This window comes from Ambystoma mexicanum, chromosome 3p, assembly GCF_040938575.1.
Source record: "Ambystoma mexicanum isolate Mex_15411 chromosome 3p, UKY_AmexF1_1, whole genome shotgun sequence".
Taxonomy (NCBI): domain Eukaryota; kingdom Metazoa; phylum Chordata; class Amphibia; order Caudata; family Ambystomatidae; genus Ambystoma; species Ambystoma mexicanum.
Genome location: NC_090925.1, coordinates 506,677,294 through 506,691,119, shown reverse-complemented (window position 1 = coordinate 506,691,119; position 13,826 = coordinate 506,677,294).

Below are 13,826 nucleotides of genomic sequence, written 5' to 3'. Positions count from 1 at the left end.
GTGGGTTGGCTGGGGGGCATGCCCATGGTGGATGGGCTGCCTGCGGGACATGAACAGGGGTGCAGGGTAGTCCCCCGTGGTGTGGGCTGCCTGCAGGGGCCGTGGAGGTTGTGGAGCGTACACCTGGGAGGACCCACACGGCCAATTCACGTGTGGTACTCCCCAGAACCCCTGAAATACACATACCCTGCTGAAATCGCGTGTGGAACTTCCCGCGCACCCCTGAAATACACGTACCCTGCTCGCACTGGGCCAATCGCGTGTGGAACTTCCCGCGCACCCCTGAAATACACGTACCCTGATGAAATCGCGTGTGGAACTTCCCGCGCACCCCTGAAATACACATACCCTGCTGAAATCGCGTGTAGAACTTCCCGCGCACCCCTGAAATACACGTACCCTGCTTGCACGGGGCCAATCGCGTGTGGAACTTCCCGCGCACCCCTGAAATACACGTACCCTGCCTGCACGGGGCCATTCGCGTGTGGAACTTCCCGCACACCCCTGAAATACACGTACCCTGCTCGCACTGGGCCAATCACGTGTGGAACGTCCCGCGCACCCCTGAAATACACGTACCATGATGAAATCGCGTGTGGAACTTCCCGCGCACCCCTGCAATACACGTACCCTGATGAAATCGCGTGTGGAACTTCCCGCGCACCCCTGAAATACACATACCCTGCTGAAATCGCGTGTGGAACTTCCCGCGCACCCCTGAAATACACGTACCCTGCTCGCACTGGGCAAATCGCGTGTGGAACTTCCCACGCACCCCTCAAATACACGTACCCTGATGAAATCGCTTGTGGAACTTCCCGCGCACCCCTGAAATACACGTACCCTGCTGAAATCGCGTGTGGAACTTCCCGCGCACCCCTGAAATACACGTACCCTGCTTGCACGGGGCCAATCGCGTGTGGAACTTCCCACGCACCCCTGAAATACACGTACCCTGCTTGCACGGGGCCATTCGCGTGTGGAACTTCCCGCGCACCCCTGAAATACACGTACCCTGCTCGCACTGGGCCAATCGCGTGTGGAACTTCCCGCGCACCCCTGAAATAAACGTACCCTGATGAAATTGCGTGTGGAACTTCCCGCGCATCCCTGAAATACACGTACCCTGCTGAAATCGCGTGTGGAACTTCCCGCGCACCCCTGAAATACACGTACCCTGCTTGCACGGGGCCAATCGCGTGTGGAACTTCCCGCGCACCCCTGAAATACACGTACCCTGCTTGCACGGGGCCATTCGCGTGTGGAACTTCCCGCGCACCCCTGAAATACACATACCCTGCACGCACTGGGCCAATCGCGTGTGGAACTTCCCGCGCACCCCTGAAATACACGTACCCTGATGAAATCGCATGTGGAACTTCCCGCGCACCCCTGAAATATACATACCCTGCTGAAATCGCGTGTGGAACTTCCCGCGCACCCCTGAAATACACGTACCCTGCTCGCACTGGGCCAATCGCGTGTGGAACTTCCCGCGCACCCCTGAAATACATGTACCCTGATGAAATCGCGTGTGGAACTTCCCGCGCACCCCTGAAATACACATACCCTGATGAAATCGCGTGTGGAACTTCCCGCGCACCCCTGTAATACACGTACCCTGCTTGCACGGGGCCAATCGCATGTGGAACTTCCCGCGCACCCCTGAAATACACGTACCCTGCTTGCACGTGGCCATTCGCGTGTGGAACTTCCCGCGCACCCCTGAAATACATGTACCCGGCCAAATCGCGTGTGAGACTTCCCGCGCACCCCGGTATACACGCACACGTATTTTTTGTCAGCGGGTGTCCGTGTTTGTGGGTACCCCTTTGCACGTCATTTGTCCTGGAGGGCCACAGTATAGGACATTCATCATGGCAGTATATAGGTGCTATTTGTTGGTGCACCTTTTGGCGCACATTTCTTACAGCCGCAGAGACGCTACCGCCTGCTTTCTTGTGGCGGTCGTGTTTGTGCCTGTGCGCTGGTTTGAGCGTGCGCTTTTTTGCCCTATTCTATTCCATGAATACGTGTTGTAGGCGAGCGTGTGTGCAAGTTGTTCCCCATTCCGAGTGTTACGCCCGTGTTCCGCCTACTTTTGTTGCGTGCGCCGCGCTATGTGCGATTTTCGCTGTGGCCTGTGCGATTTTCGCTGTGACCTGGCGCACGCAGTTAGATGGCCTGTGCGCCAACGTGCACCGCGCACTTTTTTATCGCACATCCGCTGGTTTTCTCGCGCACGGCCTTCCATGAATCGATGTGCGCTGCTTTTCGTGCGATTTTCGCACTTGCACTGCGATTTTCGCCATTCCACTGCGATTCGCACGTTTTTGCCCACTTGCGCCGCGCTAATTATTCCATGAATCGGCCTGTATATGTGGCAAGGTTTCTTTTGCACATTGGTTCTCGCAAAAGCGACAGAATTTTTGATTGGCAGGAATAATTTTTCGCCTCACCAACACTTCACCCGTTAACCACAAATTTAATCTCAACCGCAGTAACTTATTGCGGATGTTTGCAGATGGATATTTTCAAAATGTAACCAGCCGGGGTTGACCCACGCATTTTGTCCCAAAACAATTTACATCAAAGTCTCTGTATTTTACACATGATTCATAATTTTTGATCCAATCCCATTGATAGTACTTTTTCTTCGCTCGGATCGGATATTCAATGAGAAATTGTAGCGAGATATTGGCCTCAACCAGGATGTCCATAACATGATTTCGCCATTTTAAGGGAAAGTCAGAAGTGGAGACAGACAGATGGCGAGCTACCGTGCTCGAAATATTGTTATCGGTCACTCCAAGTAAGCATTTGCGAAAAAAAGAACACATTTTCCATTTAACTCTACTACATAAGGAGTTCAGCCCTAGTTCAAACCGCAAAATGGGCAGGGGTGAACAATTTGGGAGTAGCAAGACCTTTTTCCAAAAGGTGGCCTCCAGTCTATTCCATAGGCTATCATTTGAATATAGATTTGTTTCGCTACCATAAAGTAGGATGGGGATCACCTTTTGCTCATAAAACATGATGAGATGTTTTAGCGTGAATTTCCCAAACTTATGTACAAGAATTTTACCCTGCGATATCAGAGACATTCATTTTGACTGTAAGGTGTACAAAAATTTACCATCACTGACGGTGTTTTGAATGTAGATGCCCGGATATTTATATTCGGACACTATTTCAATGATTTCAGCTCCGGAGCATCTGTTGTAATTCCAAGAAAGGAGACACCCATGTCAAAAATAAAAAGGTTGAACAGAATCGACGCCAGAATGCATCCCTGTTTTAAGCCCACAAAGGTGGAAAAGGAGGCAGACAGGAGGCCTTCGAGCGTTAGCCTAACTCTCATAGTGGTGTTCGAATGTAGTTGGATAATTAGGGCCAAGAGAGAGGTTGGACAACCCAATGTTTTTAGCTTAAAGAATAGTAAGTCACGATTTATGGAGTCAAAGGCAGATTGGAAGTCAAGGAACGCAAAATATAGAGTTTGCTTCCTAGATGCGTATTGTGACTTGAGCATATTGATGGTAATAATATTAGGGATTGTGCCAAGTCCAGTGACAAACCCAGATTGAAGAGGATCCCTTTTAAAATGTTTTTTTGTCCAATTATTGAGTTCTCTAAGAATAATGCGGAAAAAAATCTTGCCCGAAACATCGAGCAAAGAGATCGGTCTGTAGCTAATCGGGTTGGCTCGATCACCCTTCTTGTAAATCGGAACAACAATTGATTGTTTCCATGAGCTTGTAATTGTTTGGGAGGTGTTGATAGTGTTAAACATAAGATATAATATGTCTGCCCAAATTTCTGGGAATTGTTTCAAATGTACGTTCGATAAGCCATCGGGACCGGGAGCCCTGGAATTGCTTGCTTTTTTTATAAAATATAATATGTCTTCCCTGTCAAAGCAGAGTTGGAAGGGGAGCAAAGGATCCACCACAGGTACGGAAGGGGGAGACCGAGGAAGCGCGAATAGCTCAGAGTAATGGCGTATCCACTTGTCCTCTGACACTTCATTTGCTTGTATGGCAACCTGGTGGCCTGCTGTTGATTGGTTTATAATATTCCAAGACTGGGCAGTGTTTTTTGATGCCAGGGCTAGCAACATATTGCTGCCGTCAGTTTGGTAGAGTTTAGCCTTCCTACTTCTTACCCAATTTCTATATTTTGTTTTTATGTGGGAGAGGACAACCACACGAGAGTGTAAGGGAAGTTTTAAGGCTTTCCTCTTTTCGGCCCGTACCAGAGCTTTCTCAAGTCTGATTTCATGATCAGTGCAATGTAGATGCAGAGTTTGCTTTTGTTTATGGGCTATTGAGCTCGGCTGGAAGAGCTGCATTAAATTAGAGTACACAACATCTGATGGATAATCGCTCTCAGCATTAATCTTTAGTTCTGCGTAATAGCATGTCTTAAAAGCTTTCAGGGAGGTTTCAGACCATATCAAGCGATTCCTAGCTGGATTTACATTACAAGATCCCTTTAGGTATGTAGGTTTCATGTTAGATTTGATCAAATTCAGGCACCATGTAGTGTGCAAAATATTGTGATCACTCGCTTCAGAATGAATGATTTGAAACGAAGTGACTTGATTTAGCATATGAGCATTGACATAGGTGAAATCTATGATCCCCTTGCTACGTGCACGGTGCCAAGTTGGTCTAGGTGGAATGTCTTGTGGAAAAGCGCCATTTAGCATATAAAGATTGCGAGAAACTGTAAAAGTTGACCACATTTTAAGGCGTTTTTGTTCTAAATGGCATCGAGGGCCCAAGCAATGTAAATTTAGATCACCTGTTAAATAAATTAGATCTGTGTGCGCATCTAAACTAGCAATATCAATGGCCTTATTCACCGCATCCATAAAGCAGTCATCAGAAATGCCCATTGGGTTCCAATAGATGTTAATTGCAGCACATGTGAAGCTTTCTCCCACAATTCTCGACATCTGTACAAAGTCATTCGGACAATACCACGCTTCAATTTTTAAACAAGATGACTGCTTGACAGTGGTTAACAAGCCAGAGGTTGGACGCACTAAAGGACGCTTTACAGCTGGAACTAAGCAAACATCATAATTGTTCCATGACGGTGTGCTAGTTAGCCAAGATTCCTGAAGTAAAATTACATCATGTCCCAGCAGTTGAGAAGTGTCATTATTCAAAAGGTGCCGATTCCCTCTGGAATTCCAGTTGACAAAGGAAATATTCAGTAGTGAGGGGATTGTATTGCTAACGTTGACTACTCTGGCACTGACAGTTGCAGGAGTTTACAGTTTGTATTTGAGGTTTCTTCGTTTTTTGCCTCAGCTGTATGTCCTGCTGATGTATAGGTGTATTTGCTGGGGCATCAGTCGTTGGCAAAAGGGTGAAGCCAAGGTCTACAAATTGTGACTTCACCGCCCAGATAGCATTCACCACAACCCTCGAGTTAATCCAGAGATTTACAGTGGACCGTTTTACTGGATCTGGAAATTCGACAAGTTCAATGTCGATGGAGCCAATGTCATCTAGCTCTGGAATCTCTCGGAAGATGGACAACACTGAGGCCCGATTAGGATTATATTGTTTGATAGGCAACGGTTGACAGCTAAGGGTCAGTGAGTGCACTGCAGGACGTTTAAAGCGCACTGAGTCGGGTTTCTGTTTAGCTGGCATAGGCAGATTAATGGGAATTGAGTGAGAACCATTGCACCCTAAGGGAGGTTGAGGGGCAGTAGACGTCTCTAAGAACTTGGTCAGAGTGGTCTGGACCAGTCTTTCCATGTCACTAAAAGTCACAAAATTAGGGACATCGGCAATCTCTCCTTTATAAGGAGGTGCCAAAGGCCCAATTTTCCCTGCATCAAGTAAAGAAGGCATTCCTGTTTTTAAGGATTTCGAAGCCACTGCTGGGGATGGAACCTGGTGCGCAGTAGATGTACTATGCCCAAAAACTAGGTTTTTAGAAACAGATTTTGATGCCAGATAGTCATCAACTGCCTTTCTTAACTCTTTTCGACGGTTTTCTCCATTCATTGAAAGTAGAGCCACTTGCTGGTAAATTACAGGTGGTGGAAACAGAAAGGGGAGGGCTGCTTGATGTTGGTTTTTTGACAGCTTTTTGAGACATCCGGTCAGCCACACTTATCAATTTGCTTAGGGCACTATATACCCTAACAAGATCAGTAGGCGCAGGCAGTAACTTTGCCTTTTTAGCCTGCATTTGTTGGAAGTATTTTTTTGTTATGGCTTTGGAGGCCGAAACCGTGGATGAAATTGGGGTTGACAGTTTGTTAATGAAAGCTTTGGTTTGGGAGGGAGATGCAATTGGAGACAGATTTTATATTCTTAGTTTTCTTTTTTTCTTTTGTTACGGGATTCTTTTTGGGGCAAAATTTCACTGTGTCAGAAACAGTGGGTTGAGCCCCAAAGAGTGAGTAAGATCGTTTCTTTTTTTGTGAAGTTATTGTCTCTTGCATACTTTCTGTAAGGTCAATTATAGGGTCAAGGAAAAAGGGAATGGGCTGATATAATTGAGCAGAAGGAACAGCATCAGCGGAGGTCTGGGACATTACGGACTTTTTGATGACTGTTACTTTTTCAGAGTGGCTCAGTTTCTCTAAACTGTTTGAAATTATAAGTTGCTCGTTAAGTAACTGGTTAAACTGATTTGAGTGGACTTCAGCCTTTATAACAAGCACTTCGAACAACTTTGCCAAAGCCAAAATGGCATTATTCATAGACGTAAGTGCAATGCCAGTGCTTACGTTCTGAGTGTCACCGTAACCAGCAACAAAGGAGCCTTTTTCGGCCAGTTTTCTCGGGGTTGGAGCATTAAATGACAGATTTTCCACAGAATTGGAAGCGCTAATATTTGTGAAAAGCGTAGGTGACTTGGATAAGTTGTCAGAGCCAGTATGTGGTGAGAAAGCCAAAACATTTGCATCCAAATCAATTATAGGTATGTCCTTAGAAGCAGGACTAGATGATGTTTTAGCACTAGATGAATTGCTAACATTTAAGACAGACATATTTGCTACTTCACTAGAGGGGGCGACAACGCCAGTTAGAACATTTGTTAGTAAAATGCTATCAGTAAGAGAAACGTTCTCTTTTGCAAATGTAACTGTTGGGTCTAGGGCTGTTGCAGATTTTACATTCTCACCATCAAGGTTCTTTGCCATGTTGTTCGCGGGCATTACTTGTCCATTTGAGCCTTCTCCAATGACGATTTTATCCATGGTAAAGCCTTGCGAAGAGTCCTTTGTACCCATGGAAGGGGTAGCCGTTGTGCATGGGATGTTATTCCCACAGCTAGTGTCCCTGCAAAATGAACGAATGTCCATACCCAATAGTTGCTCAGCTCTGCTCTTTGTGGAACTGATAGCACATCCACGGGGAGTCGAGCTTAAGCGGGGGTTTTTTTTTAGACCTTCATGAGTTGAAGTGTGAGAAAAGCTCACACCGTTGGTGTTGTGTGCTGCAGTTACAACCGGCATTCCGGTTTTCAAAGAATTTATACCTCGTTTCATTTTATTTATATATTTTTTTTTCGCAAAGTATTAAAAAAAAACAAATTAGTGGCCGATAATAATAGAGGCAAACAGACCTTCACCGCTTTGCTGTGACGAACGCGGCAAAGCGGCAAAGCGGGACTTCTGGGACTTGCTGGGTTCGCGCGCGCGTTGCGCGCACAGCCTCCCTTATGTAGTCCCTCCTCCTCTGATTGAAGTGAAGCCTAAGGAAAGGGGAAATATTTGTCAATACTAAGTTCAACAGAGTATTAAAGGTGCTATTAAATAAAGTCTGTGTTGTCCTTCACCTTCTGGTTGTTGTAGTGAGGAGTAAATCCTTTTCGTTTGTAGGTAATCCAGTAAAAGGTAAGCAGAGCAAAGAGCAGAGCAGCAGAGTCTCCCGCGGCAAAGCGGGACTTCTGGGACTTGCTGGGTGCACGCACGTGGTGCGCGCGCAGCCTCCCTTATGTAGTCCCTCCTCCTCTGATTGAAGTGAAGCCTTCTGGTTGTTGTAGTGAGGAGTAAATCCTTTTCGTTTGTAGGTAATCCAGTAAAAGGTAAGCAGAGCAAAGAGCAGAGCAGCAGAGTCTCCCCCTGTTTTTTTTTATTTGGAATTCATCAGGTGATCCTCACCTGAGAATCTCCAATTCCTTGCTGGGGTGTAAGCTCAAAGGAGGAGGATTGTTTAGGTAAATACAAACTTTTTTCTGAAAGACCAAAGAAATATCGAGGCTTAGTACCACCAAAAATGAAATAAGCCAGTTACAAGTTCAGATGTACCTGTACAATTTTAATAGGCAGGTAGCTATCTGGCTCTCAGCGCCTTGCAGTGTGTACCAGCAGACACCGTGAAGGGGGGGCGTGCTCGACATTACAAAGTCATGGTTTTATATCCACTTGGCCACAATCCCGGTTACATTGCCCAGCCCATCTTCAAGTTAACAATTCACTAGGGTTCATACCCAGTTCACATTGCTAATACAGAATCAATGTTTTCCTCAAACATTAGACATGTTTTTATGCACACATAGCACAATGGTAACATTTGTTTTCAAGCTTAAAGTAAGTCCAGTTTCAAGGAAGAATCACAAAGATTTCTGCAAAGGTACACGGTTTTAGCTATTCACCATTCTGTTCACTGTTTGCACGAGGATGATGCTACTGGTACAGGCAACATCTAAATTACTTCTCAGTTCAACTCTAGTTTAGCTCCAAGGTTTCTTAGTTCAGGACAAACAATCCACCCTCAGCAGCCACAACATGTTTATCTGCGTTGACACAGTGCAATTTTTCCCTGCTGCAGCTGAAAACACAAGGTTTAACATGAGGTAAAAACAGGAGTTAAACAAAATAGCGGATGATTCAAAAATGGCGGCATGGTCAGCTTCTATTCAAGTTCATTCGGATGCGGTTTTCAGTGCAATGCGAATGTGCTTAGGCCAATGTTCATTACCAAGCGGTATTATGCGAAATATGGTTTTACAGTTTGATGGGTTGGACTGAGGACTTTAAGGCTAGCTCTGAGTTTGAAAGACAGCCAAAGGAGCGCTTTGGTCAGCTGAACCTCATGTGTAATTTTCAAGGAAGAGATTCATTTGGCATCTACTTTTTGCATAAGGGAAGGGGTCTTTTCCAAAATAATGGCAAGGTCCTGAAGCAACTCTAGAAGATTCAGAGGGGCACCCATGTCATGACAGTAGAAAGCCTTACCTTGCGGCACTTCTGACCATCATTTATCGCTTCTTCTGTTCTGCGGGCATCTTCTGCGGTGTCATTCCCATCCCGGCACACCGCTTCCTAAGGAAAAGGGAAAAGAACAGAAAAAAGGCATTAGTAAGCATTCAGCAAATCTTCACTTATTTTTAAAGACTGTACGAGCTTCAAACGCTTACCTTAATCCCAGCCGCTCTGGGGGAACTCTGTCTCCGGAACTTCTCATCCATCTGCAAAAAGAGAAAAGACACTTCAGGTTAGCGTGAAAACATCTAGAGGCGCTGCATACCGTGCTTACTCACCGCATTTCTTCTTCATAACCGGCATCCACGCCGAAAACGTCGCGGCACCTAAAAGACACAGAAAAAGAACTCAGTTCAATACAAATACGAAAGGGTCGCATCGCGCTCTCACTCACCTTCAGTGCTACTCATCTCAGCAGCACGTCGCCATACCCGGATGCCGACCATCATATAAGGAAGGAAAGGAAGGAAAGGAAGGAAGTTAGAGAACTGTTCAAAAGACTCATTACACTTACCTGTCGGACTCTTGCCAGTGAAGTAACTAGGCAGCAACAAGCCCGCACCTATCAACGTGCCCCTGCGCTGATAGCAGGATGGAGAGCACACTTTCCAAGAAAACAAGGTGAGCTGTGGATCAAAGGGAAGGGTTGGACTCTGGGGAAGAAGGGGTTCAAGCACCATAGGGAGTTAAACTCTACCAATCCTGTGTTTCAGGCCCAGTCTCCAGTTGAGTAGACTCCACTGCAGGGTTCAAGGTCATAAGAGGTCAGAACAGGCTGAGTGACGTCCCCGTGGATACCAGGTGAGCGTTACAAAGGGTTAGTGGTGGCTCTGGGCACACTGAGCATGAGGACCTCAAATTTTGAGCTGTTAAAATGGCGATTGTTGTAGGTGTGCCGTTCATAAATGGAACTCAGGCAGTTATCAACATTGTCAGGTTTGGCAGAAATTCCTCTTTCCCCTATATTGTAAATGCTGTATCACATTACTTAATCAGAGCCTGGAGAAGGCGGTGAACCAAAGTAAAAGCGTCATGCTGATGTGGTTTTAACTGCGTATGTCTATTTATTCTGGAAATGTGCCTATTGCACTGTGATGTTTTTATAAGAACTAAAAGTCCAGGAAGAACTGGGTTTAAGCTGTTGATGTGTTTTCTACTAAGGGTGCATGACGTTTTTAAAACTGTTGTCTTTTTTTCCCCTTATAGCTGAAATAAAGCATCATTTGATTGATTGATCGATTGCCAACATTCTTGAACACAATCTTGGCATTGTCTGAAGTGTTGGAACTTGATAGAGAACTTGTCCAGAAGGGTAGTCAGGGGTTTACTGCATACATTAAATAGCCATGGTTAAAGGAAGGAGCAAAGAGGACTACTACTTGCAGAATGCATCCCTGAAATCTGCTAGTTTTACCAGAGTCCTGTGCCTTGTAAGTAAGTCAATTAACCAGTTGAGGGCAGGAGCTAAGATTCCCATGGAGCTCTCCAGTGAGGCTAGCAGTCTGGCATGGTCTACCATATCGCAGGCCGCTGTAAGGTCTAGAAGGAAAAGGATGGGTGTTGTGTTGGAATGTAAGGCTTTCAATATATCTTCACAGATGGAGATGAAGGTGGCTTAAGTACTTCGATAAGGTCTAAACACTGATCGTTTATTATAGGACAACAGAAAGTATTCACCGTAGTCAGTGAGTGTTGTACTGGCAATTGTCTCCAGGATGTTTGCCATAAATGGAATGTTGGATAGCTGTTTGGGAGGCATTGCAGTCTCTAAAGACATTTTTTATAAATTAGCAAACGGTCATGGTCACGTCTTTAAAAGATTTGGGTATTTTGGTTGCCTGAAATGAAAAGTTACAAATTCAGGTCATATAGGTAACCAGTGTTCAGATGTTGCTCTATTCAAGGCTGAGGTAATCAGGGAGAGTTAAGATAAAGTTGTTTATGAAATAGAGGGCCAATATAACTAACATTCTCAGACACCACTCATAGTATATACAGAGATCTAACGTTTACAGTGGCCATGTGTGAGAAGGCCACTAGATCCTCTTTTTTTCCCTATGGATTCTGAGACTTGTACTATTTTTTATTTATTTAAAAAAAAAAAAAGATTTATATGGTTTATTCAAACCTTTAAAATATTTTCACAATAGTTTCATCAAACTTACATTTCAACTCAATTTTCCATTAATCAGCATTTACAAAATTTCTAAATAACAATCGATTTTTCACAGAACTTCTTGATTATGTCTTCCATGAGAAATGTTGGTGCAATTGTTAATTTTCTTTTTCAATCCTCCAAACATAAACCCCAGGACTCATCCACGCTCAAGGTTTGATATTCAGCTAGTATCTTGCCTAGCTGTTTAGTTCTTTGTTCTCGCAGTTTGCGCAAAATAGAGTCAGATGTTTTAGGGATTCCACTTGACTGTTGCATAACCAACATTTATTGTCTTTGATTATATACTTATCCCAGTATGCTAGTACTTCTCTTGTTTTGAAAGCGTTCAAGCGGAATTTCAAGAAAAAATCTCTCTGATGTTTGTTTGGAAATATTTGCAAATATTTCTGGATCTCATTGAGTTTTTTTGCTTCTGGAGGGACCAAGAGCATCCATTGTTGTGTGCGTCTCGGCTCCCCTGTTTCATACCAGTCCTGTTGCCACAGTTTTTTCTTGGCTTTGTTTAGATTCGAGTGGAACATTTTGATGTCTAAATCATAGTGCTTCATCACTTGCTCACAACGTAACAACCACTGGGCCAACATGTTGGTTTAATTTTGACCACCCAAGTGCTGTAAGAGCGTTAACATATTCCAGGCAACTTTGGAGCTTATAGATGTCAGGTTTAATTCATGCCTTATGCACATTGTTGGTATCCTCTTTGGTCGCCACAACACCTTCAACCAAAAGATGTTTTCCAGTGTATTCCAGATTGTATCAGGGCAACCCAAGGCACAGTCTGCACCATGCAGTAAAGCAGGCACCGCCTTTTGTTTGTAGAATCGAAGGCAACAGAGAACATTTTCCATATTTTTTTGCAAAATGCTGCCTGTAGTGCTAGTTGGCGACATTTGGCTTTAATGCTTATCACCCAGCACATATCGTTTCTGCTAAAGCTGATTAGCATTCCCAAGTATCTGTGTTTAAGACAGACTTCACTTGTTCTTTGCCCAGATACCATTTGAATTTTTTTTTGGCAAAGGAATTATGTTTAGATAAATCTTGACGGGACAGGATTTCAGATTTATTGGTGTTAATACCTTGCCCATTCTTGACTACTGTAAAGGGTTCTCCATAGGATAAGGAATAAATACACTCAGACAGAGAGTAGGTGTTATTTTGTTTCATAAACAACTTTTATTCTATTGTTACTTTTGTTTTACTTTTTCTTTTCTTTTAGGAATTATGTTTAGATAAATCTTGACGGGACAGGATTTCAGATTTATTGGTGTTAATACCTTGCCCATTCTTGACTACTGTAAAGGGTTCTCCATAGGATAAGGAATAAATACACTCAGACAGAGAGTAGGTGTTATTTTGTTTCATAAACAACTTTTATTCTATTGTTACTTTTGTTTTACTTTTTCTTTTCTTTTAGGAAAAAGGATACGGTTTCTTCTCCTCAAGCGGTTTGGACTGTAGGTTCTGTTCAGGCCCTGAACTCAGATCGAACTCAGGTAAGTCTCTATAACTTCACTTAATGTTTACTTATTCTCTCCTGTGTATTCCTTCTGACTTTGGTTAAATTATTTCAGGTTGTTGGCATAGTCTCTCACTCTTCACCTCTTTTCGTCTTTTAAATCTTCTCCTTTATAACTCCCATTTCTTCAGTTAGTTTCAAACCTAACTCTTCTCTAAGACTGTTCTTTTCCCCAATCTGTTAACAGGCTTTCGTTTTCTCTTCCTCTGTGACTTTTACCTTTTGCACTTAATATTAATTATTCCCAGGTCTCTGTATTGTAGCTGGTTATATTTTTAAATGGCGACCTTTGATATCCCATTTTACAGTTCATAGGATACGCACGTACTTAATGGCAACCTTCAGTCACTTAATCCCTTCATGATGTCAGTTTGCCAGCATAGCGGTCGGAATGTAAACTGACTGTTCTATAATTTCAGGTCTCCGCACATACAAAAGCCCTCTGGTAACCACGTACCTTCACTTACTTGTTTTCCCTCTAGTGTGGTTCGTGGCATTTACAGACTTCGCCCTTCCACTGTCAAACCAGCTCCGGAGCGTCACCTTGACTCCGCCTCTCTCTCTCCGATGAAGGTGGAGCAGCCTTGACTTCCGCGTTGCAGCAGCTTCATCGATTTCGTTCTCCGCGTATAAACAGCTGACGATTACACACGCCTTCACGGACAGCCGCTGTATCCAGCGCGACTCTCCCTGCGATGAAACTGTCAACACCGCTCTTTGTAACAGGGAAGTGACAGTGTTCAATGTTTCTCTAAACAGCAACTCAATGTAAGCACAACGGCGCAACTTCGTTTCTTGTCTTATTAACTTTTCTTTTAATCTTCTCCTCGCCAGCGGACTAGTAGGCTCACCATAACCGTCGTTTTGGTCCTCTCTCTCTTCAG